Consider the following 25,284-nt stretch of genomic DNA (forward strand, 5'->3'; position numbering starts at 1 on the left):
TGATAAATAAAAATGCAATGCCTGACTTGGTCCTTTGAACTCTGCTGCAAGGTGTGTGATGTTGTAAGGAAATGGAAAGTGAAGCATCATGGGAACAAAATGTTACATTTGGAAGTAAAGTGAATGTTGGGGTTTTTTTCTCCTCTCTCTCTTATTTCACTCAAAACATTTCCCCCTACAACAGATGCAATTAAAAAAACCAACCCAACAAGGTATAAACACTTGCTCCTGGGCTGAGGCCCCGTGCCAAGCCATGGCTGAGAGCCAGCATTGACACATCTACTCTAGGTGCAAGAACGCAAACACTTAACAGCTGCATAATAAGGTGTCCATTTGCTGGAATTAATATGCAGTCCTTCTGCGGCACTGGAAACATCAATTGTTCTCTGTGAAATAAATTACACGTCCTTCTTGTGGGATTTTAATGATACCTCCCCCTTCCCCTGTGTGCTCAAACTCAGGGAAAAAAAAAAGAAGAAAAAAAACAGTCAGGCATTTCCCAGTAAACTGTGCATCACAATGTCCCAATCAGGGTAATTAGGATGTCTTCTCTGTGCTCAGGGAGGCTTTACCCAGCAAAGCCAACCTGCCATTCCTTATGTCCTTATAACATAGTTAATTAATGATGATGCTTGTTTTTTCTGAGAAAAGCAAAAGAGAAGAGACCAGTGTTGCTTTCCCGGGGGAAGGAGGGAGCTGAGCAGATCTGGGAGACGTGCGTTTGCTGGCCAGGCCTTGGGGTCTGTTTGAGGGCATCTGGGGACAATCCACCGTGGGATACAGGATGGGAAAACCAGACCTGGGAAGTCATCAGGTTCCTCGAGGGACTTAGTTACATCTCAGTGCCCCCAGCTCACTGCTGTCTGTCCAAAGGTACGTGCTCTAGAGACCCACTCTAGTTTGTTCCCTCCTGCAGACTCCTGTCCTTAGTAATGCAAGCGAAGTCCCCATCCCTCCTTCCCTTTGCTGCTCATCCTTAACAAGTGCAGGTATAGACATGTACCTGAATGACCAGAGGAGCTGCATAGAGAAATAAAAGGGAGTCCCTAATTGCATGGTGGTGCTGTGCATCTCAGACAAGGGAATACAAAGGGGGTTTCTTAAGCCTGATGAGCACAAACACACCGGTTGTCTCTAGCTCCCAGATTGCCCTACACAGCCCATGCTGCCTAATTCTTTCCACACAGAGTATCGCTAAGCCTGGCCTAAAGCAGCATCCACATTATTTACTTGTAGCGTAGTAGATTCTGCAGGTCTCCAAACCAGGCACAAGACAGAGCTCGGAGGGTATGCAGACAGCTTATGGAGAGGAGAGGCTGAGTCAAAACTCCGGTAAGGTCCTGACAGAGTAGCTGCTTTCTAAATGGAGAAGTGAAGACTTTTTCATACTGCTCATAAATTGTTTCCCCTGCATCTCCACAGGAAACGTCAATGGGAGAATAATAAGCAGTTAGATCAGAGAGCTGGTCAGGAGCTGGGGGCTGTGTTCCCACTGACTTGCATTGTGACTTTAAGCAAGTGATTTTCATTCTCTGTGCCTTGAATTCCTTGGTCTGTAAGATGGTAATACCCAACTCTCATGCTGTCGGGAAGTTTAATTTACCATCATCGGTACTTTGAGATCCGCAGGTGACAGGCCTGGGAAAAAGCAAAGTGTTGCTAATACACCATGTCCTCACAAACACTGACTAAGACTGAATCCCTAGCTTCCTCCCTCTGTCTATACACAAGGGGAGATACGAGGCAGGGCTACGTCAGACTCCCTCAGGACTGACATCTCACACTTCAGGCACACACACAAGCATATGTAACCAGCCCAGAGATGACAATCTAATTAATGTCATTACCTTGTTAAATGAAGAACATTGCTTCACCTGTCTGCGGAATAGCAAAATTAGCATAGTACATGCCTGGATTGGCTTGCTAAAGCAATTTATCAGTGCCATACAGCATCACTGCTACCTTCAGCCAACGTCAGCAGCAAGGTTCAGCCAGGCACGTTAATTCACACGGAAACAGGGGCAGCTTTGGAGCTGGATTCTACACGTCATGTGCATATGTCTGTCAGATTAATATTACTAGGACTGTCGCTAGAGATGTAAGTGTGATGAGAATTCAAAGAGGGATAGGCATGCAGCCCTGCTAGTCCCCCCGCTTGATGGGCACCAAAGGGAACGAAGCCTCTTTGTAGGTGGTCCCTGTACCCTTCTCTATTCTGGGACCACAGTTTACAAAAAAACTGTCCCTAGCTGCACCAGCACAAATTAATAGTAACTTCAGTGAAATTAAGGGAGTAGCCCAGAAGTAAACCTACTGCAGAAGAGCCCTGAATCATCCCAGCAGTTTCTTTTGTGATCACAAGGGATGGGGTTTGACTTCTGGCCTAGGAGCACTGATTTTCACCTCCAAGGGGGTGCATACTTTCACTAAGGGGGCTGCCAAAAAGGATAGTAATATTTTGCTCCTCGTCAGTTCCCCCCGCCTGAGGATCTTGAAGTATTTTACAGTATTAATGGCCTAAGCTTCATAATATCCCTAGAGACAAGGAAATAATTATCAGCATTTTACACCTGGGAGGCTGGAGACGAGAGAGGAGAAGTGACTTGTTCACAGTCCCAAAGAAAGCCTGCTGTTGTGCTAGGAAGAGGAGCCAGTTCTGCTAACTGTGCTACAGGCACTGAAACTAGAAAACAGCAATATATGATTTAAGGAAGGAAAATAAAATTCCTGCAAGAACCCAAGTTCAAGGCTAGGGACAGATATTGCACATAAACTGGTATAAGTGATGGGAAACCAGTTGAAATCTGTAACACAATAGAAGTTTGGTGCACATAAACCACTTTCAAAATGGCCCAAATGAGGTTAAGATAAACCTGGATGGATGTAGTATCAGATGTAACTGATTTAAGTTAAATTGGTTTATTGAGCTTCTGTCCCAGATCCCCTCCAGATTCAAGTTAATTCGCAGTCCCCCAGCATGCTCTGTACCTCCCCTTGCAGGGTGGGCGGGCTAGCCTTGGCCCCAGCCGAACAGGGAGGTGGGCTCTGGTGCTCCCGGGCTTCTGGCCTGAGCCCCTGCAGGCCTGTGGCTGTATTTCTCAAATCAAAAGTGAATGCTTGTTCACTTGCTTATCAGTTCAATTTATGCAGCATAGACTAACCCGTGAAGATTGAATTGCTTCAGCCTCAGGCTTTTTGAGTGTCTGTACTTATCCCAACAGACCAGAATAGGTGATAGATAAAGTCAAATCACTAAAGACTTAGGAGCCCCTTGGGTTCTTGCCACTGACTCACAAATGTTTGATGGATTAGGCCTAGGAAACTGTTCATAGTCTCTGACTGCACCACTGGATTTTATGAATCCTTTCAAACACACAAGTCCTGGCATCGGTTTGCAAAAGCCTATCAGGCACATATTTTGAGCTGCATGATGCATGGAGGGGATTTCATTTCAGATGAGTGTGAGCTTAGATCAGCTTCAATAGCACATCGTCTGACTTCCTGGAGTTACATGACAAGCTAAGATTCTGTACCTAGTTACGAGTTTCAGACAAGTGTCATATTTGATCATGGCTGGTTTTCAGGGAACTCGGTAAAGAAATGTCATCAGTACAGGAAACTGAAATTGTGACAGCTCTGTGCAGTATGCTGAATGTTAAACCACACTCACACAGTATTCATGGGCTGAAGGATGCAGGCTGAAAGAACACTGCACGAACCCCAGGACAGTGGGGTCGATTTGATTTGGGGCTTGAAGGCGTTCCTAAATATCATTTGCTGCCATAATAGTAAATAGTGCAAACGTGATAAGGAAGACTCATTCAGAGGTGAGCAGTTACCTAGTTCTCTTGTGAGCAACATGCTGCATTTATATAACCTCTTCCATCCGTAGCACAGCACCAAGTGGTATGCCTCCAGCTCCATCGCTAAAAGGCAGATACTTCAGAGCAGAGAGCAGCTGCACATAGCCGAATCACTGCATGCAACAGGGAGTGGGATTTTAACCAAGAAAACCTCCTCAGCTTGATCTCCTGGGCTTTATATGTCAGTGGTTTTATATGCCACCTCCAAGAAAATTCCTCTATCCAAGTAACATCCTTTATGCATTGTCCTTGCACCTGGTTCTCAGGTTCCTTCTATTGGCCTCTTTGCAAAAGGGAGACCAGTCTCTCTTCCACCAGCCCCTAACCCATTGTAACTATGCAGTGCCAGTGATGCAGAGACCACAGCTGAAGAAATGGTGCTCCAGCCCTTTCCCCCATTACCATCCCAGATAATTCCTGAGAATATTTTGAGTGTTTACATAGCTGCATTCAATCTCTTCTACGTCCTGTCCTCGCAAGCAAACTACAAGAGGACAAATGTGCAAGAGGAAAATTGCAATAACCCTGTCAAAATGGCTTTGTATTATAAAGCATTGCATTCAGCAGCGAGTTTGGATGCTTTATTGTTTTAATTTTAGTTAGCAGGGCCACCTATTTGGGAAGCAGATTGGGTCCTGTAACACTTAAAACTCCATGCAATATGCTTCTTTCAAGATAGCAAACCTTATTTTTGAAGGGGCAATAAAAGCCACTGGGGGAGTGGACATTAGCAACATCGTAACACCCTTTTTTTTGTGTGCAAATATTTAGCTGGTTTAATATAAGATATCATTTTTACCCAAAGAGTTTTGTCTGCCTAATAACACAAAGCAAGCTTCTTCAGGGCTTTGGAGGACTTCAACCTTCCCACTGAGTTAGCGCCATGGATGCAGCGAGCAACGGTAATACCAGCACACAGAAAAAGAGTTAAAATAGTCTTGGTGCCTGCACAGTACAAACAGGAGCCTTCATGAGCTGGAACTTTCTGTGCGGGTCTGTTGTTTTCAGAAAATGCTCTGAAATAGGAGCAGAACAGGAGCCATTCAGTTAATTGTGAAAATTGTCTGCCTGCACCTGGGTTATATCAAATGTAAAAAGAACACAGCTGGTAATGCCTGGTATTCAGGTGCCCCATGTTAACCCACCCTCACTTGCAGTAGCGAGCAGGCTGGGGCTAGTACCTTCACATTTCTTTGTCTTAGCCACCCAGCCTCAGCTCCTGCCCTTTTGTGCTGACAGCTGCCTGTGAAGGGGCATTTGTTTGAACAATAGGCAGGAGAGAAGAAAGTGGCTCTGAGGAGAGCAGGTGGGGATGGATATTGATTTTAGTAGATCTTATATTTCATTGATCCTTTCTTCTTTTGAGGCTTGCACTTAACGTTTTTCACGATAAATATTTTCCTTGCTGCTCTTAGGCCAGCCTATACTCCAGGATCTCAAAACACATGAATAGCATTAACAACACCATCTTTATAGTTGCATGATGGAGGCAGCCTCTGTCTTATCCCCAGCAGTCCCTGCCATATCACAGTCAGGGAACCTGAGGTTCAAGTAAAGTGGCTTACCCAAGGCCACAGAGTAAGGACTGAGGTTGCCTGATTCTCAATGAGATGCTCTAGTCAAAGGCTAAAGCTCTTTCCGTCTCAAACAACCAACAGTTACCCGACACTCTAGGAGTACGGCTAATTTGGACCTGTATTCAAATACTCCCATCTGTTTTTTTTAAATACTAGGATTGAAACTCTGCTAAAATTAACTCAAGTTGCTTGCATATCATCTTCCCTCCCTATCTTTATTTTTGGCCTGGTGGCTAGAGTACTAGAAGACCTCGGTTGTACTCTTGGTGCTGCCACTGAACTAAGAAAGGACCTTGAGCATATCACTTTCTCCCCTCTGCTTCAGCTTCACCATCTGCAAAACAAGGATAATGATAGTGACTTCTTTGGCTTAGAAATCTACTGAAGAAACAGAAAAACTGGATGCTGTTTTTATATTGGGAATAGGTGGAGGTTAAGGAAAAATAATTGAAAAATAAGCCCAAGATATTTGGAAATGCATTCAAATCTGTTGCTGCCAAAGTCTTTTACAGTAACAGGCCATCGCTCTTCACAGTTCAAGTGAAACTTGTCTTCCTTACCCTCCCAGCCCCTGCCACCACAGCCTTTGGCTTCTGTTAACCCACCCATGCAAAGATTTGTGAATGGTGAAAAATAAGCCATCTTCCTGAAGAGGTGATATGGAATGAGCAGAGCTGGTCTTAGCCTGTTCCTGGTGGATGAGATTTCTGATGCTGAAGGTCAATTTGCTATGTGTCACTGTGCATCAAACTCTTGGAGGGATAAAGGACAGCACGTGGAGACAGGACTTCCCCAAGCCCAGGAAGGAACAGACCAAAAATATTATAAATAGCCACACTGTTTGAGACAAAAAGCTGACAAGAACAGCTCATGAACAGCTCATGTGAGACTGTCAGATCTGAACCTCACTGACTCAACCTCAAAACAGGAAGCCAAGCCCGCTTAAACCAAATGTGGATCTGAACAGCTTTGTTGCAATCTGTCACTTCACAACATGCAAGAGTCACTGCTGCCATAGTTTGATCTTGCTAAACCTAGCAGTAGTGAGGGTCCTAGAGGACTCCTTTAGATTTCTATCATGAGAGGGGCCAGGCAGGGAGATGCACAATAATTCACTTGCAACTCACCTGCATATACAGACTTTTACCTCCATATACTTTGAGATGAAAGAGCAATCTATTTAGCAGTAAAGAAACCCACGTATCAATCATACCCTGACTCTGAAAGGAGACAAGTGATGCCTTGGGAGCATTTCCACTATACAATAAGACTAAGCAATTATATATGAATTATTTGGTGTGAATTTCTTCTTTCCCTTTTAGTGTTGAATTGACAAGCGTTAGCTTGTTTTCTCTTGTTAAAACAGTTGAATCCCATATGTGCTGGGTGATGCATCTGGTTCCCACTGATTCAGGATGATCATCATGTGTTGGATGGACAGAGATACCCAATTTGCATTAAAAACAAGACACCGTAAAGTACAACCTCTTTGATCAACACAGATTCTATGGTCAGAGATGATGGTATAAGACAGGGGTGGGCGATTATTTCGGGCGGAGGGCTGCTTACTGAGTTTTGGCAAGCCATCGAGGGAAGCCCAGGGTAGATAAATATTAATTTTCTACATTTTTTAGGATAGAATGGCCTGGCAGGCCACATCCGGCCCCCGGGCCGCATTTTGCCCACCCCTGATATAAGAAATCTAGTGAGCTGGACACTTCCAGCACTTGGGCAGACCAGTTGGAGGCAAACAAACTTTATTTTATTAAAAAAATATTTTTCGATACTAGATCAAGAAACTAGTTCATGCTCCTTTTCCTAGGGAAAGAAATCAAAGCTGTTTCAAAGTCTTTCAAGTAGACTTAGAAAAAATAAATTATTAAACTAATTAAAACTAGAAGTAATTTTTAAAAATCCATTGCAGTGTGGTTTGCCTTGTTACCAGCTACTTCAAGATGTTTTAAATCAATACCTCCCTCTGTGGTTTGCTTTCCTATGAGACTGACTCTCTTAAGCCTGACTACATGTACTGAAGGTCTCTAGGAGTCTGATTTTTCAGGGTTCTTCTGTTCCCTGGATGTTCTGGCAAAGCTAATGGGCCAACACTTAGAACTATGCAAGAAATTAATTTCTTCAAATTAAGGGCACCCAACTCAGACCTTTTAGGGTACCAGCTACAAAATTCTCTGATTTACTCTAGAGTTACGTGCAAACTAAAAAAAAAGTGTGACATCCTCAACACAATATGCTTTGTTCAGCCATCTCTAAAAGACACATGTTTGAGACTGACCACCTGGCCACTGCTTTAGTGACAGAAAACTGAAATGGGGAGAGATTCATAGATTGTTAGGAGCTGGAAAGGACCTTGTAGAGCTTTGGGTCCAGTCCCCTTGCACTAGGCAGGCAAAGACAACTGGGGACAAGTGACCCCAGCGAGGTGACTGTCCAGTCTCCTTTTGAAGATGCCGGAGGGTAGCCACAGGGGCTGCAGTTATGGTTCCTCCTCCAGTACTGCTGAGAAGTAGGAAGTGAAGTGGAAAAGATCTGGTGGTGAGCACTGGGGTTGACCTTCCTGCAACTCTATGAGGGGCCCTGCCAAAGCTCCCCTTCTGCTCCCCCTAAAACTTGGGAGAAGTTCAGATACATCTGGTGCCTGACACCCTTAACTAACAAAGATATTTTCCTTCCTCTGTTAAGTACTTTCATGTGCAGAAGCAAAGACTTCATTACTTCTTTGTACCCAGGGAAAGGGGGCTAGGGTGGTGGGGTGGCTAAGGTGCATGATTGACAGTGCAGGTGTTGCAAGGTCAAGGCCACAGCAGAAGTGCTCACAGTGCGGCCTAGTCTGATTCCAGCAAATCTGCAAATTCTGCTAAATACCTTGGCACGCAAGGACATGAAAACTGCGCACTTTGGCAAAAACAAAGCCCCAAACTCTTCACTGGTGCAGTTGACTGTAATAACAGCAAGACTGTAATAAGAGTAAGAGAACTGGCGTGGCCACAATGTACGACCGCTGCATCACCTATCCCTACTCAGATAGCCGTTAAGTTGCCCAAGCCCTGTCTATATGGCAGCTTCTACGAGTGATTAATAGCAGGGCCTATTCTGCCAACGTAGTTGCAAACCTAGAGATTAAGTGATTTGCCTATAAGCCCGCCAAAGTCAGCAACAGAGCCGGGGAACGGAGCCCTGATCTCTGACACCCGGGCCAGAACCTCTTCTTTCCACGAATTACTTTGACATGTCTTCTTCCCACCTGCAGTATAATCCTGGTCCGTTTGCCAAGCTCGGCTCTGAAATGCTGATGTGCGGGATCTCGTCTGTGAGCCCTGCATCACCCTGCCTATCGCCTCTCTCCATATTCCTCTAGAGTTTGAAGTCAGGCTCAAAGAGCATGCTTCTCCCTGAGTCGCTGACAAATCCCGGACAATAAAGGCAGAGATCCTGTCATCTACAAACTAAAATACCACTGAAGCGTAAAGTCAGCACTTAAAAGCCGGCAAGAGGAGGAGATCAAAGATGTTTACATCCTCTATTCTACGATGAACTGTGCTTACTAAATCCTTCAGAGCTGCCTGTTGTTATGTTTCCATCTTAATTCCCTTACTGTTAAGCAAAAACATTTGCAATTGGTCTGAGCCAGTCCGGCACTCAGCCCTTCTTCTCTGAGAAGTATCTGGAACTTGAAAGATTGTGGAGAGAATGAAGCAATTATCTTTTTTTCCCCTGCACATTATAAATGGGTCTGTTCTTCTCATATACATTTCCATGAACGTGAAGGGAGAAGCACAGGGTGCTGGATCAATATTCAAATTGAGAGGTTATTCAAACTCTGTCATCCCTGAAATGAAGGAAGAAGCAAGGAGGGGGCTAAGGGGTGTGCAGTGAGCTAGGCTAATTTCTACACCAGCATGCTGCCTTCAGTATATAAAAGGGTGCAGGGGTGATGCTTGCTCCATGTGGTGAATGTAAACGTTATCATTTAAAGAGGATCCCCAACTAAGGAGACTGAGTTGGTTATTGGGAGATGGTGCCTCAGTTAAGTAACTAGCTCTGTGGTTCTCAACTTTTTTGGACTCAAGGCACCCATGGGAAAATGCCAGCTTTTAGTTTACACTCCTTTTTTTTTGTCTACAGAAAAATAATAGCAATTTTTCTGCTGCAAAGAATGCAGGAAGACCACAATAGGGCAGGATGTATTTAGTATTACAGATTCCTATTTGAAGTCTCTGAGTTTATCTTGTGAAACCTATTTGCACACCTTACAGTGCTAGAGCATGGTGTGGCACCCCGCAGCATCCTTGAAAGGATCTCAAGGCACTCCAAGGTGCCCTGGCACCCTGGTTGAGAATCACTAGGTTAGCCAGCCGGAGCCAGAGAGGCTCTCCAGAGGTTGTGTACTGCTCCACAAATTAAAGTTGGTGGTTGTTCTCGTTCTTGTATACCTGTGGTTATTGCACCTGGTGAGCACTAGAGTGAACAATGGGTTAACTTCAGCTCAGCTGATCCTCTTCTGGGAGGAAGGGCTCCTGAAGTTGCTTGGAAGCTGGAGGGAAAGGACTGCTGTTGGAAAGCCTGACTCCAGCCCCTTGGGGTTAGAGGAATGATCTGAACCACATGCTGGGGATTTTTCCAGTTTACTTGATGATCATTAACTTACTAACAAACCGCAAGCCTCTGCCTGGACAGCAGGTGTTTAGCTGTCGGGTCGCTGTGAGGTTGAACTTGGTGTCTGAAAGTGGTTAGGTCATGTGTGAAGTGTGTTTGCTGACCCCATGCTGGAGGCTGGGTGAGTGTGACTGACTCTCTGGGCTGAATACGGAGCTGGGGTTGCTGTACTCACGTGCACCGGCAGTTCTGCAGTGGCCCCGAAGGGGAGTGAGAGAAGGGTGTTGTAAGGCCTCCGGTGCCTTGGCAGAGCTGGGAGGCAAGAGGAACGAATGTCACCAGGTGTTCTTCAATACAAGAGAGGTGATGTGCTAGTCTCCATCTCCTGTCCAGTGTTAACATTCATAGAGTCATAGAATCAATGAGTGGGGAGGGACCTAGACAGGTCATCGAGTCCGACCCCCTGCCATGGGCAGGAAGGAGCACTGGGGGTGGCAGGGGTCATAAGATCCTAGCCAGGTGCCTGTCCAGTCTCGTCTTGAAGATCCCCGGGGAAGGGGAGAGCACCCCCTCTCTGGGGGCCTGTTCCAGGCTCTGGCCACCCTCACCGTGAAGTAGTTCTTCCTAATAGCTAACCTAAACCTATCCTCCCTCAGCTTGTGGCCATTGTTCCTGGTGACTCCAAGGGGGGCCCTGGTGAACGGACTTTCCCCGAGTCCCTGCTGTTGGCCCCTGATAAGGTTGTAGGCAGCCACAAGATCCCCCCTCAGTCTCCTCTTGCAGAGACTGAAGACATTCAGGTCCCTCAGCCTCTCCTTGTAGGGCTGGCCACGGAGGCTCCCAACCATACGAGTGGCCTCCTCTGGACCCTCTCCAGGTTCTCCATGTCCTTCTTGAAGTCCGGTGCCCAGAACTGGACACAGGACTCCAGCTGCGGCCTGACCAGCACCGCACAAAGGGGGAGCAAGACCTCTCTGGACCTGTTAGCGATGCCCCTGTTGATGCAGGACAGGGTGCAGTTGGCTCTGCCTATTGCTTCATCGCATTGGCAACTCATACTCATCCTGGAGTCAATCCTGTCTCCAAGATCCCTCTCTGTCTCTGTGCTGCCGAGAGGGGCAGCCCCTAACCTATAACCATAATGCTGGTTCCCTCTCCCCAGGTGCAGCACCCTGCACTTGTTCTTGCTGAACCGCATCCTGTTCAGATCCGCCCACTTCTCCAACCTATCCAGGTCTGCCTGGATGCGGTTCCTGCCTGCCGGTGTATTCATTTTACCCCACAGCTCGGTGTCATCAGTGAACTTGAACAGGGTGCTCTCCACACCCTTGTCCAGGTCGCTAATGAAGATGTTCAACAGCACTGGCCCAAGGACTGAGCCCTGGGGGACTCCACTGCCCACACCCCCCCAGGTTGACATCGCCCTGTCCACCACCCCCCTCTGGTTTCGTCCCTGGAGCCAGTTTGCCACCCATGTGACTGTGCATTCATCAATGCCGCAGCCCCACAGCTTGCCCTCCAGAATTGGGTGGGACACTGTGTCGAAGGCCGTCTGGAAGTCCAAGAAGATGACATCAACTAACTCCTTCCCATCTAAGCTCTTTGTTACTTGGTCATAGAAAGAGACCAGGTTAGTCAGGCAGGATCGGCCTGGCATGAACCCATGCTGGTTACTTGTCAACATCACTTCCCCTGCAGGGCTCTCACAAATGTGGCCCTTGATAATTTTTTCAAAGACCTTCCCCAGGAGATTGTGACCAAGTTGTCTACTCCAAAATTAATGTCTGTACAAATACTGCCATTGATTTGAACAAACTCTGGAGCAAGCCCTCAAAGACGTGATGGTATCTGCAATTACAACACTCTTCCCGCAGGGCAGGATCAGCCAGAGAAACAAGCAGCAAGAGAGCTGGTCTGGGTAAAGCCTATGCTATATTCCCAATAGCATGGGCCTCTAGCAAGAAATGAGTAATGGAGCAAGTGTGTTCATGAGTAATTGTCAGGGTTTGCTGGTCCAGAAAGCCAGTCATACTTGATCCTGTTCCAACACGACAGGCTGTGAAACTGTGGAGCGGATACTACACATGATAAGGGCTGAATCTATTGAAGCCTTGACAAGTATATGCTCTCTCTCTTAAAGCCTTGGGCACTCACTGCAGTTAGTTCCCTGTTGGATGCTCAGGGTTTGCTAAGGTTTCTCTCACATAATAAGATGCTGAGGTTAAATGGTAATGTTTTTCAGCACAACTTTCCCTTCCTCTGGCTTATTATTGATGCTTCTCTAGTTCCTTGCTGCTTCTCAAGCTTTACAGGCAGGATGTTAGCTGTAGGCAGATTAAGAGAGTGCTTCTGTTGCAAAACAAACCCTACATAGAAAGATGTCTTGTTTTTTTTAAAAACTGCTGTTTTTTGTTAAGAGCTCTGTGAGCCCAAGTTCTGTCTGTATTTTGTGCATTTCAGAGTGCGTGAAGCATTAGCAGTGGTGAAGCAAGAGTAGGTCAATAGACTTCTCATTTCAAAGGTGATGAAATCCTGAAACTTGAAATAACTTGAAAAGCTTTCACAAAGTTTTCCCTGAGTTTTTTTTTATTTGGTAATTTATTTTACTAGCTTTAAAAAAACCCCCTCAAAACCTTTGTACCAGACATCTACTGTTAAATATATTATGGTACAATATCGCTTCAAAACAAATCAAGTACAGTTTCTCATTTTTTAAAGTGGCCTCTTGACAGCTGTGCCTATGCCTCTGTCTGCTTTCTGCAGCCATGTGGGTGAATAAGTTGTTTTTTGTGGAGAATGGTTACAGAGAGCCCATTTAAAGTTGTATGCATAAGTATTTGGCCTGGGCTACATGCAAAGTTGTGCCAACCTAATGAAAGGTATAAACCCCTCCATTTTACCATAGCTCTTATACCTATCACAGCTATAGGTGTGGACTCTCGCAGTGGCTTATGGCAGTTGAGCAAGCTACAGACACAAGATAAGTCAGGCTCCCATAGCAAACAGCCCAGCCTTTCAGCCAAAAGATTTAGAAGCCAAATTACATGGGAAAATTCAGTGGTGTCGAAAAAGGTGAAATGAAACAAACCTCACGGGTCTTAATTTCATATGCATTGGCGCCCGTACACCCCCTGAGATTGGCGGTACACCCCCTGCAAAAAGCACCGCTTGTGGGCAGTTGCCACTCGCCATCCCCAGCCCCCTTTGCTGCCACCAACCTGTGCCCAATTACAGCTCTGTTTCAGGAAGGGAATAAGCCTCCCTTCAATATGCTGATCGGGCTTGTAGGAAAAAGCTGCTGTTATTCTTACCTCGGAGTAACTAATACATGCGAGCGATCCCTGGGGGCTGACCTCAGCTCCGGCACCTTGGGGCAAAACTGAGGTGCTTTGTCTTCCCTGTGCTTTTACCTCCAGGATTTCATGTGGGTTAATTGCCCCAAGGTAAAAACAGAAGGTTTTTTCCCTTCTTTAGCAGGGATGACAAGCCCAAACAAGTTAGAGGGAAGTTGCAGGTGTGATGGTCCAGGGATGGTGGATTTCTGAGGGTGATGTCTTTTATTAGACTAATTGCATAGCTGGGGTACAGTTAGACAAGTTTTCAAATGCAAGTAAGCTTAGAGACTTGCATTACATGGTGAGCACTGTCCTGGGTGTTTCTGTAACCGCACTTACCCACTGTGCTTTGGGCACTAGCGCAAAGAAAATCAATTCACTGTGACTAAGTCTGCAACTTATACAGCAACTCCCACAGGATCAAAACCCCTCCAGCAGCAAAGATGAAACTGCTTACAATCCAATAATGGATCTAATGCCCTTTGCCCTTATTTTCCCAGTCCTTCTCTAAAGCTCACCTGGTCCATGATGCATATTGCAACTTGGGAAAGGCTGATTCTTTGTACCATGCATGATTGTACAGTGCCCAGCAAACTGGGACTCCAACCAACTTGGCCTCTAAACAGTGACATCATCTGGCTAATCCCTCTTGTAACACCACTGGAATTGGGCCCTCAAATCATACAGGCATTACTCCCTTCACCCCTGAAATGCAGCTGTCTGTGATGGGAAAGGCAGGAGGAGCAGAACCAGAACAAACAGAGACTTCAGTACCAGTACCTATTTCTCAGCGTGCCTCCCAATGCCCTTCTAGACCAGATGTCCAACGCAAGCTTGTCTTACCTAGCCATATAAAGAGCTAGTTTCTGTTAAGTCTGCTGCTTTGGGTTCCGTAGATCAGTGTTTCTTAACCTGTGGGTTGCAACCCAAAAGTGGGTCACAAGAATATACGAAAGGGTTGTGGACACACTTAAAAACTGGATGAACAACCTTTAAAAATGGATTCTCCTTTAAAGGAGAAAAATGTAGGAAATCATGGGTTTTCCCTTGCAGGCTGGCAGACTTCCAGTGGGGCTGCTTGGGCCCCCCCCATACCCTCCCACCCCACATACTGAGGGGTTGGGATCTGGGGGATGGGGGCAGTGGGTTAGGAGTGAGGGGCATAGACAGGGCCAGGGGCTGCTTTCTACTTAAACTATTTACTGGGTTGGGAGTAGCCACTGATGTTTGCAAATAGGTACTGGTACAAAAAAGGTTGAGAACGGCTGCCTTAGAAGTACTGCAGAGTGCCTCGGCAAGGGACTGTAGGACAAACTACAAGTTTCCATACGAGAGTGACCTCTTCTGGTATTTTCGCTGTCCAAGAACCACACATGCTGAGGCATCCTAAGAAGTAGCAATTATCAGAGAAAATGGAAAAAAAAAGATTAGAAATGCATGAAATGTGCTAGACATCCCCTATAGCCTGGTTCCCGGGATATTCAGTATCTGTTTGTGCTTAAATCAATATCCAACTTGGCTTTGCAGATCGACTCAGCATGGCTTAAAACAGGAGGAGACTGACAGAGATAGTTTACCCAGGGAAAACTAACCATCATAGCTTTCTGGAATTACTCCTTGTGCAGGCACTTATTCTAGATTAAGAGTTTTCATGTGGAAAATTAATCCGAAATAACTAACACATGAAATTCACACCTATTTTTATTCTAGACTAAACTCCCTCTAGAGACAAACCTGTACTCAGCTGCAGTGCAAGATGGAACTAACCGAAATCTCAGGCCTGAAGGCATGTCATATCCAAAAATGTGCCAGATAAAATACATTCCTCCTCCTCCCCCATGAGCCTGAGAATAACAGAAATCGAGCCTGAGGGGGCTGGCAAAGTGTAAATGCTATTGGTATTTCCCTTCTCTAAGAAAATGATAATTGGTTGGGGAACTAATTAGTTTTGTGAATTCAGATGATGGGGAGGCTTTAATCAACGTGCAGTTACACAGAGCAAGAAATCCACACGTGCTTTTGACTAGAAGGGCTATTTTAACAGATTTTATAGATTCTAGCACTTACTCCTGCCAGTGTCTTATTCCATGTGGAGTCTGCCCTGTCTGCAAAGCTAATATTCAGAGCTCCAGACTCTGAAATACAGGACCTGAGCTTTGGCTCAGGTGCAGTGACTGGTAATAGCTCTCATCCTTTATCTTCAAAGACCACTGGCAATCAGTCATTCATCCTGAGTCATCCCTGGATTACAGATGGGAAAACTGAGGTACAGAGAAATCAAGTAACTTGATTTCTAATGCCAGTCTCATCAACAGAGCTTGTGTGTAAAGTTCGTTCTTGCTGCCCGGATTTGTCCTCTGACCACTTGACAGTCATGAATCGCAAAGCTGCTTGCTCATCTCATCCACTGAGAGCCAATCCTTGCATATTTTAGCCATTCAAGAAAGATTTTATTGTCATGCTAAAAGGCTTGCTTGGTGCTTTTCCATAGCTCCCAAGTGTGGAGGATGTAGGGCATCTCCCTCATGCATTTCCTCAGAGTTACAGGGGACAAAAGGTATTTTAGTGCAGCCAATGTACTTAAACAAGAAGCTGAAATGGAGCTTCCAGGCCAACTCACTGTGCCCTTTTCCCCAACATGAGATACTGCAAGGAGACGGGAAGAGGCTAATATCCACCAATAAGCAAAACAGGGAGAGGAGTATATCACGTACAGCTAATAGATTTTTTTCATGAATTTAGCGTCTCAGTTGTCTGACTAATTTGTAGTGGTCTCAGGGATCTTCATTAGGGATTAGTTAGCCCAGGACTATGCCACTGTAGTCTGCTTGAGTAGTTAGATTACAAAGAGGTGGATTTTTGTTTACTGCCCTTGAACCAACAGAGTTGTCTTGTTCAGCTCAAGTCTTGTTCAGCCCATGCTGTAGCTGCTTGTGCTTTGGGATGTTAAAGATATGAGTTTGATCCTCTCCTCGCCTCAGCCAGGGGAACTGCCTTACAAGGTGTAGGCTCCCCTATTCAAGTGCCACAGGGAGAAAACACGAGATAAACCGGGGTAATGACACTGGGATGCAAGGAGTTGCACCGAAAAGCCAAATCTGAGTTACTGTGACCTTGTGAATCCCACGTTCTACCCTGCCGAGATGGGGACGGTCTAAGATTGTTTCCCTGTGCCCTGCGGGAAAATATCGGTGCTTCTCTTCCCATGAAGAGAACTGTGGGAAGGCACAGGAGGAGATCAAAATTAAGACACTTCGTCTGTTTAAGCTGAGAGCCCAACACAAACCAGGTAAACCAGGTTAAAGCACCACTTGGAAAAACATAGAATCATAGAAAATGGGGGCTGGAAGGGACCTCAGGAGGTCACATCTAGTCCACCCCCCCGCTCAAAGCAGGACCAGCCCCAACTAGATCATCCCAGCTAGGGCTTTGTCTACCCCAGTCTTAAACACCTCTAAAGAGGGAGCAAAATGGGGAGCAACACATAGCATGCAAGTAACAGACCCAACTATACTGAAAAGGCCTGTTTGGAGCTCAAGATGCAAAGAGCCCTGGTGTTTCTTTGCATTTCAACCTATTCAATTTGCTGAGTAATTTCTCCCTCCTACATGGTTCAAGAGCAGTTTTACAAATACCTCAGACTCGAGCTCTGCTGGTTTTCACTGGTCACATGATATGAATCCTGTTCCCTGCTTGAATATGGGTAACTCTGATTTCCAGGACAAGTACCTGGCTTTTACATTTCAGACCTATTTTCCTGTACAATGTCCAGCTTTCACTCACAGCTTGCTGCTTGCACATGGTCCTGCCTGTCAATTGAATCACTAGAATATTAAAGCGAAAACCCCCCGAAGTGTGGATTAGAATGAATATCTGAGGATGATTTATTAAAGTAGACCAATGTATTAAGGAAGATTTATTATGCCCAAAAACTAGTGATACTTTAGAAGCATAGCTATTTAGAGAGGCAAGGTTCTTTGGGTAGATGGGATATCTTTTATTAAACCAGCTGAGTAGTTGGAACAAAGTTCTTTGCAAGCTTTTGGGCACAAGTACCCTTTTTCAGGCATAGGGAGATACTGTTGTTGTGAGATCTCCAAGGAAGATACTTTGGAAGATATTTAGATGCTTTGGAAGTAGCAACTTCCATCAGAAAACCTCACAATTCTGAGCCTTGCGGCAGTCCTGAAGAGACTGATGGTTTTCATTTTAAGGATGAAGAAACCAGACTGAATGACTTCAGTCTAATGGGAGAACTATTAACTAGCTCTCCTTGCATGAAGTCACAAGTCTCTGGTGCAGTTCTATGGGCATAAGTATGTCAGGAGAACTCCCACGTGGCACCAGAGGGCATTGCAAACAGTTTTCCAGCCAGCGTAACTACTCTAGGTCACTTTGCATAAGTGCATAAATTGACAAAAGCAGACACGGTTCTTTGGGTAAATCTGATATCTTTTATTAGACCTACTCCACTGATAAAAGCACTCATCTGAAGGCACAACTGGGTATGCTGGAGGCCCTGCTGGCACAGCTGTACAGTTGGGGGAGTGGTATCACACACAGTTCTGCTAGTAAAACTTTAGTTTGGACCTGGCTCAAGTCAATGATAGGGCTGGAACAAGTAGCCCTGAGTGTCACAAGCCAACTACTGGACCACCCTCAAGTCTGCCTGGTTATGACCAGGCACAACACAGCCATCTTCTCCATTCTTTGTCTGTAGTATGCTGCCCTGCTTCTGGCTTTCAGAGATGTAAAGTCCAGTGCCCATTTTGCACTGAATTAAGCTTCTCTTCCACAACTGTTGCTGTAAGGCAACTTGGTGTTTCTATTTCCAAGCTGTTTTATTAGTTTGGGGGAATGCTCACACACTCCAGGCCAGGGAACCAGCTGGATCTGAAGCTGCAAAGTCCAGTTGTGGATGCATGAATACTTATGCTTCATGAGGGCATAAGCAGTGGGACATCTGTCATGTTGGACTGCAAAGTCCAGTTGTGGATGCATGAATACTTATGCTTCATGAGGGCATAAGCAGTGGGACATCTGTCATGTTGGATTGAAGAAGGGCTAAGATGCAAAGAGATCTGCGTCCTATATTGCAGACCTGTGGGAGCTCCATTTAAGGGCAGACAGGACGTGGAACAGGGTAGTCAAGGTCCTAGCAGATGAATTCGTGAGTGTGTGGATCCACAGTATGTAAGAGGGAAGAAATGTACCTGTTGTAGAGAATACTCCATACCTGAGCTTGTAAATTAGAAGGATTCCACCCTTCCAACAATCACAGCCCCCTCCTGCTTCCAAACTTTGCTGGGGCCTTGCATGCGGCACAGCAGGTGGGTCAGAGTTAGAGAAGATCTATCCAGCCTGCAAACTTAATTTGACTTGCATTTTTCTGATATGCAGTACAGAAGGAAGGGGGATATTCCTTTTTGCCCCTGCCAGGAACAAGGCGGTAGCCTTGTTTTAGCAGCCTGCCTTCTGTTAGCCCAGACAGAAAGTGGGGGGGAGCAGTGAATCTCAAAGTGAACAAATGATTTTAATAGCCTGAATTTTATTTGCAAACAGAAAAAAGAATTTCCATTTATTCCCAGGATGGCACTGCAATTTTCTCACTAGGCTCCTGAAGGATGTGAGCAGATGAGTGGAGAAAAAAAAAAGGATTAATGAATTAATGTGACTGGTGCTTCCAGCTGCAGGAAGGGGAAAAAAATAAAAGCTGCAATGTGAGAGAGGGAGGCTGACAGAGCGAGATAACACATGCAGCAAGTGTTTGGAATTACAGTCCTATAGGGCTCCTGGGACCACTGTTCAAATGGAGATGAATCAGCAGGCACCCCTGAAAGGATTCACTTAAGGGAAGACCAAACATGAGAGAAGGAGGCCAGTACGATTCTTTTGCCTAGTTAAAAATAACAGAGAAAGGACTTGTTTTGCAGTGGCATTGAAGATGATTCCCCCCTTCTGCCAAAACTGCATAATTCATTGATTTCTAATAGGTGCTATGGTGCTCATCTCCTCTAGGAATCAGGCCCATTTTATAGTATTTTTTTTCTAAGCCCTTCTTAAAATCTACAGAGTCCATCAAGGCATGTGGCATTTATGAAGTATTTTGTTATCCCTAGCTTTGATCATATAAAAGCTGATCCAGTGAAGCTGGAGTTGATGGAAGGGTCAACTAGGTTGTACGTGAGCAAGAACGGGATTTGGCTCTTCCCATGTATTTGTAAACTGTTATTTCTTGACCTTTCAAGTGAAGCGTAGCTTCAGCGAGTCAGTCAATGGTGAAGTTTCCAGTGACTGTAGTGGGGCCAAGATTTAGTCCTGTATCCCTCCTTTGCAGTGATTTAGAAAGTCATTTCCATGCCTGTGGATTAGGATCACACACACAGCTGAAAGCATTAGTTCTGCTGGCCTGTTCCTAATTAACCAGCTGTTCCTCTAATGCAAGTAGGAATACACAGAGGCTCCTCTACTTGTTGGTCATTGAATGTCTCTTTTTCCACTCCCTACAGCACACCCCAACTAAGGTGCTCTCCAGGATTGGCTCTTTCTTACCATTATCTATGTCATTTGTGAAGTCAGACAGGCCGTATAACTTCCAACTGTTCAAGACAGCCAAGTGATATATGTATCATGTATGGGTCATTTTCCTGAACAGCCTCAGCCCAAACTCAGCCCAAACTCCCCAAGGCTGTTATCTTCATTTATGAGTCTAATCTCCTCCTCACTTCAAGTAGTTAAACGTTTCATGAGACCCTGCAAAGGGATTTAGGATTAACCAAACACGACAAAATTGGGCTCAGTTCTCTTCAAAGAAACATTTCTTGGGAAGACATGAGCTCAACCTAACAACAGGAAACTTCACAAGCAAGAACCTTCCACTACGAGTCGGATGCACTTGTATGCTCCCTTCAAATCGCCAGTTCCTTGGAGCACTGAGGAAAAGCTTGTGCTGGACCACAAGTGCCTGGAGGGATTATGCTTTTAAAAAATTAAACAGGGATGCGAGCTTAACCAACGTTAAAATTCCATTGCTGCACCTTTGTTTCCTCTGTAGTTTACTTTAGGGTTCACCTTGTACTCTTTGCTGTTGTCATGTGTGGCTGAATGTGAGAGCTGATTATGTAGGTCTAATTTGTTAGTAATTATTATAATATCTCAGTGAATGGGCTTGTAATGAATCACCTGGGCGTAAAATTGCATGGAAATTGTATGGTTTGCACAGAGAAGGTGTTTAATGGAGGCATAGTGGTACCAACTCGTGAGAAGCAGGGCCAGGAAACCATAGAATGAGACAGCAACCAGTCGGATAAAATCACAAAGGTGTGCGCGTGTGCAGGGGGAGTTATAATGGAGATGAAAACAAAGAGAACAAAGATCAAAGTCTTTAGTATCATTCAAGTCAGTTTGTAGGCCTGACTTCAATTGCTAATAGCACAACCAGACTGCAGATTTTTCTGATACCCACATAAATAATTTCAGGGAGACCAGATCTTCTTTGCAGACAATATGGTCCTGGGACCAGCCTTCTGAGATAACACACAAAGTAGATTTACAAGAGATTACCTGCTGATTACAGCCAGCCCTGCCCGGTGGCTAACTGCATCAGAGATGCACAAGGGTAGATTAACCTTGACTCTGTACAATCCTGCAGTGAGAGCGTGGTTTCCAGGTGCAATGTAGGTGGATTTCAGAGGTATTAGACATCGGCCTCCAGCAGTCTGGTCCTGGTATGGCTGTTTCAGAGACAGAGAGAGGGTAATTTCACAATGGAGGAAAAAGGCTGCTGGTCTGCAAGGAAAGGATTTGAGTATGACGTGTTCTCCTTTCATTCACTCCTCTGGAATCAACTGTGCCTTTAGCTACCTAGTGGGCGCATCTACATGTTCATTAATGTGCTATAGTTATGGTGCATTAAGTTTAGTACTTGGTTAACCAAGTACTAAATCAATGTGCAGTAACTTGCACTACTGCGCAGTAGCACTGGTGCATGGCTTTTTAGTAATGCTTACTGCACAGTAGCCTAATATTACTGCACAGGACTGTATTAGCATGGTTTTTGCACAGCTTGCTACTGCACAGCTAACATCTCATGTAGATGTGCTCAGTGTCTACCTAAAGTAGTCTCTGAGCCTACTGTCTATATCAGGGGCGGGCAATTATTTTGGGTGGAGGGCCACTTACTGAGTTTTGGCAAGCCATCGAGGGCCGCATGACAGGCAGCCCAGGGCAGATTAATGTTAATTTTCTAAATTTTTTAGGGGCCCCGCGGGCTGCATAGAATGGCTTGGTGGGCTGTATCCATCCCGTCGGCCACATTTTGCCCACCCCTGGTCTACATAGTAGAAAGCAGGAGTCTCTCTACTTCACCCACCTTCGAAGGACTGAAGGCAACACCTCCTCTACCTTCCCAGTTTTGTGTTCCGGATGGACAATAATCCTGGGTTAATGTAAGGGGACAACCCTTTTACCCTCAGTGAGCGTGCTTTGGAACAGCTACCTTCCTTTCCAGCTGGTGTCTGAGGATAGCCTCTGCTTTTGATGAGCAGGGTGTGTGGGGCCAGCGCTAGGGTACTCGGTGCAATTCATTAGGATTTTCACCCAATAGAAAAATTTACTTTTACTTTCCTGCTTTTATATGGCATCAGCCTCCACTGGCCAATGATACCAGAGCATGAGGATCACTTTCACCAGGCATGTCAGGTCTTTTTTAGGGGGTCAGTCTGGCAGAGGCATAGCAGGCCAGCTCTGTACCTGGGACAGCCACGCTTTACAGGGCGCCAACTACTGCAATGCTGATGGGAGTGGTGATTATTTTTGCCTCCCACCAAAGGCAGGGCCCAGCGCTGCTACCACAATCGCACCCCTCAGTTGACACTTTTGGAAACTGTACAACCCTTTTAGTACCCGATTCTGAGAGCACTGCAGCAAATGGGAGCTGCCTGATTGCGCTCAGTGTCTCAAGAAGATCAGGCCTAAACTGTCTCAAATTGGCCCTCTCTTGTGATCAGAGAGAACTTTTGAAAATTTTGGCCTATTTTCTTTTTCCTTCTTCTCCCATTGGCTAAGTTCTTATCTGCAATGAAGGCCCAGAGATATGCTATTTGTGGTAGGGGACTTTACCTAATCATAAGTGGTGGCTCTTGTGATCAGCAAGATGCACAAGGTAGGGGCAGTTGATGCAGGTGCTTGCATAAATGTATGTCAGAGGCACCTGTAGGAAAACCTCCTTAGAGCACTCTAGGAAGAGCTCTTCCATTTTGCTACAGCTCAGAAGACTTTCCCTGCAGGTCACATCTCTCTGGCTAACTCGGTGCTCACATTGCTAGTGGGGAAACAGCTTGCTGGGTCCAGGAATCCAAGAGACAAGGGAAGAGCTCACCATCTGGGAGGTAATCTTGAAATGGGCAAGTTTAATTACTGGAGCAGGTTAAGGGATGCAGCAACTGGCTTCAGGGAAATATGTGGAGCTGTTGAGGGGAGTGAGCAGATGGAGGAAAGATGTAGGTCTCTTTAGAGCACGCAGAATAAGGTACTTTGCTGAGAGAAGTTGAATTTGTTCGAACGAGCTTGGATTTATAGCTGTCTGATCAAAGTGAGTCAAGCAGAGACAGAGATTGCTTCTTTGAAGGTAGGAGACAACTCTGACTTAAAACTGTCAAAAGCCAGATATGCATTTAAGGCGAACCAAGCCCGCCAGATGCCTGGGACACGGGTCTTTAGTGGGTCAGACTGTAAACATCATGGCATTGATTAACAGGCTGCTCAATTCAACAGGCTGGGGCTCCCAGGGGCTTCTTTAATGTATGACAACCCTCACCACCCAGATGCCATTGTGTTGCTCTGCAACACAAGGTTTGTTAAAGGTCAAGCATTATGTAGGCTGTCCTTGCACCACGCAGGGCTAGGAAGACATGTCCCTTCACTGCTCTTGTAGCGGATAATTTTCTGCACTCTCTCCCCCCGCCGGCACTTGCTGCCCTGTGACTGAGCCTCTGTTCCAGCTCAGAAACATACAGGGGCCAGAAGGCAGAATCTGCTCCTCAGACTTTCAAATTGCTCAGCCTCCATCACGGGAGCCGTAGTTTTAAAAGAGCTCGGCTCCCCCTTGGGCATCGGCTTGAAGCAGCCAGCTTGTTAGAAGCTCTCTGCAACCCCTATTGCTTGGCAGGGAAGGGAAGGGGCAGCTTTCCACCTGGGAGACCCGTTGGGTAAGTCGTATTGTGAGTCAAAACCAAGACCCAGAGCTGAGGGATTTGAACACACAAAGCTCTGCAGCAGACGCACCTAGTTTATGTCTATGATGACATTAGAGTGCCACATTGCTTAGCATCATGCTCGGAAGGCCCTGCCTCCCCACAGAGTCAGATGGCTGGAGCTGAGCAGCTTGGGTGCATCCCAGAGCTGCCAGTGCCATCTGGATTTTGGGAAGAGGGCACAGGGATGGCACCGTCTTCTTCGAGGCTTCACATTCCAGCAGCTTCTGTTGTTTCATGTCCGTTGGACCAAGGCAGCCACCCACGCCTCGTGGGGAGGACCCTGAACCAGCGCGGAGCATAGGAAAATGCACAGGGATGACCTGATGCAGGAACTACTGGCTTCAGGAGCAAGTCAGACAGACACATGGAGCACAACAGACACAAAGCGGGGTCAGTACAGTCATGCAAGCATAACCTCAAGCATAACTGAAGGAGGAGGGAGCAGAATTATGTCTGAACAGCTCCTCAGCCCAGTGGCCACTAGGCTGTGATCCTGCTCTCCTATGGCCAGCGCAGTCACTGGACAGTTCAGAGGTGGGAAGAAGACAAGGTGTGAGCCACCCTGCCCCGTAGGACAGAGCTTTACCTGCGTGTTCCCAGGGAATGTGACACCCAATGCCACTGACGGACGGGCTGTATTGCTTGCACTGTGCCTAATGGCACAGTTGTGCTCTCATCTGCACATTTTCTTTGGGAAGTTGCTGTCTGTTTATAGGCTGCTGTGATGCCTGCCCTGCTTTTCCAAAAATCTGCTTTGTTTTAATGCTCAGTGTTCACGGCATAAAATTAAAATATTGGTGTACAACAGTGGTCTCCAACATTTTTAAGTAGGAGACCACCTTTGGCATTTAAAAGCAACTCAAGGTCTACTGTGTGCCACCGCCACTCCCTCCTCCCTCCTCCCAGCAGGTGAGTCTGTAGGGAGGGAGGTGGGGGAGCAGATGGAGGCAGAGGGAGAAAAAGTTATTTGGGGGTGCACCTCCACAGCAGGTAAGTCCCACCCAGCTGGGGTCCTACTCAACTTATGCCTGTCCCTCACCACAGGGACCTTGATCTAGCCTTCCCTCCCCCATGGACTGACCTGCTGGGCTGGGGCGTGTGGGCACTCAGCCCCCCACCCCAGCCTCAGATTGACTCCAGGAGGCTCCAAGATCTATCGGTGGATTGAGATCCACTGGTTGGTGACCACTGGGGTACACATAAATGCCGTGTGCCCCTGGGCAGGGGGGCACAGCAAGCTCCTTCAGGCGGCGGCAGCGCTGTTGGTGGCAGGAGCATGCTGGCAGCAAGTGGTGAGCTCCCACAGGTGGCTGCAGCGCTGTTGGCAGTGCGGTGGGGCGAGTGGCCAGTGGCAATCGGGGGTTGTCCACAGACCAGCGGCGAGGTGTGAGGAGGGGTGGCGAGCAGCGACCACCTGCAGGCGCTGACCGTCGTGCGGACAACACTTTTTGCAGGGGGGGTACGTGCACCCACGTGTACCTGCTATGCGTCGCCAATGGGTATACAAGATGGAAAAGTAGCCTGGGAGTCCAGACTTTCCAGTTCCCCTGTCACAGCTTAGACCCTTTCCTATATTTCCTACGGTACATACAAGAACCTCAGTAACAGCAGGGAATGAAACCGAGGAGACTGGGGTGGGGTG

This window comes from Crocodylus porosus, unplaced genomic scaffold (genome assembly GCF_001723895.1).
Source record: "Crocodylus porosus isolate Cpor-Errol unplaced genomic scaffold, CroPor_comp1, whole genome shotgun sequence".
Taxonomy (NCBI): domain Eukaryota; kingdom Metazoa; phylum Chordata; order Crocodylia; family Crocodylidae; genus Crocodylus; species Crocodylus porosus.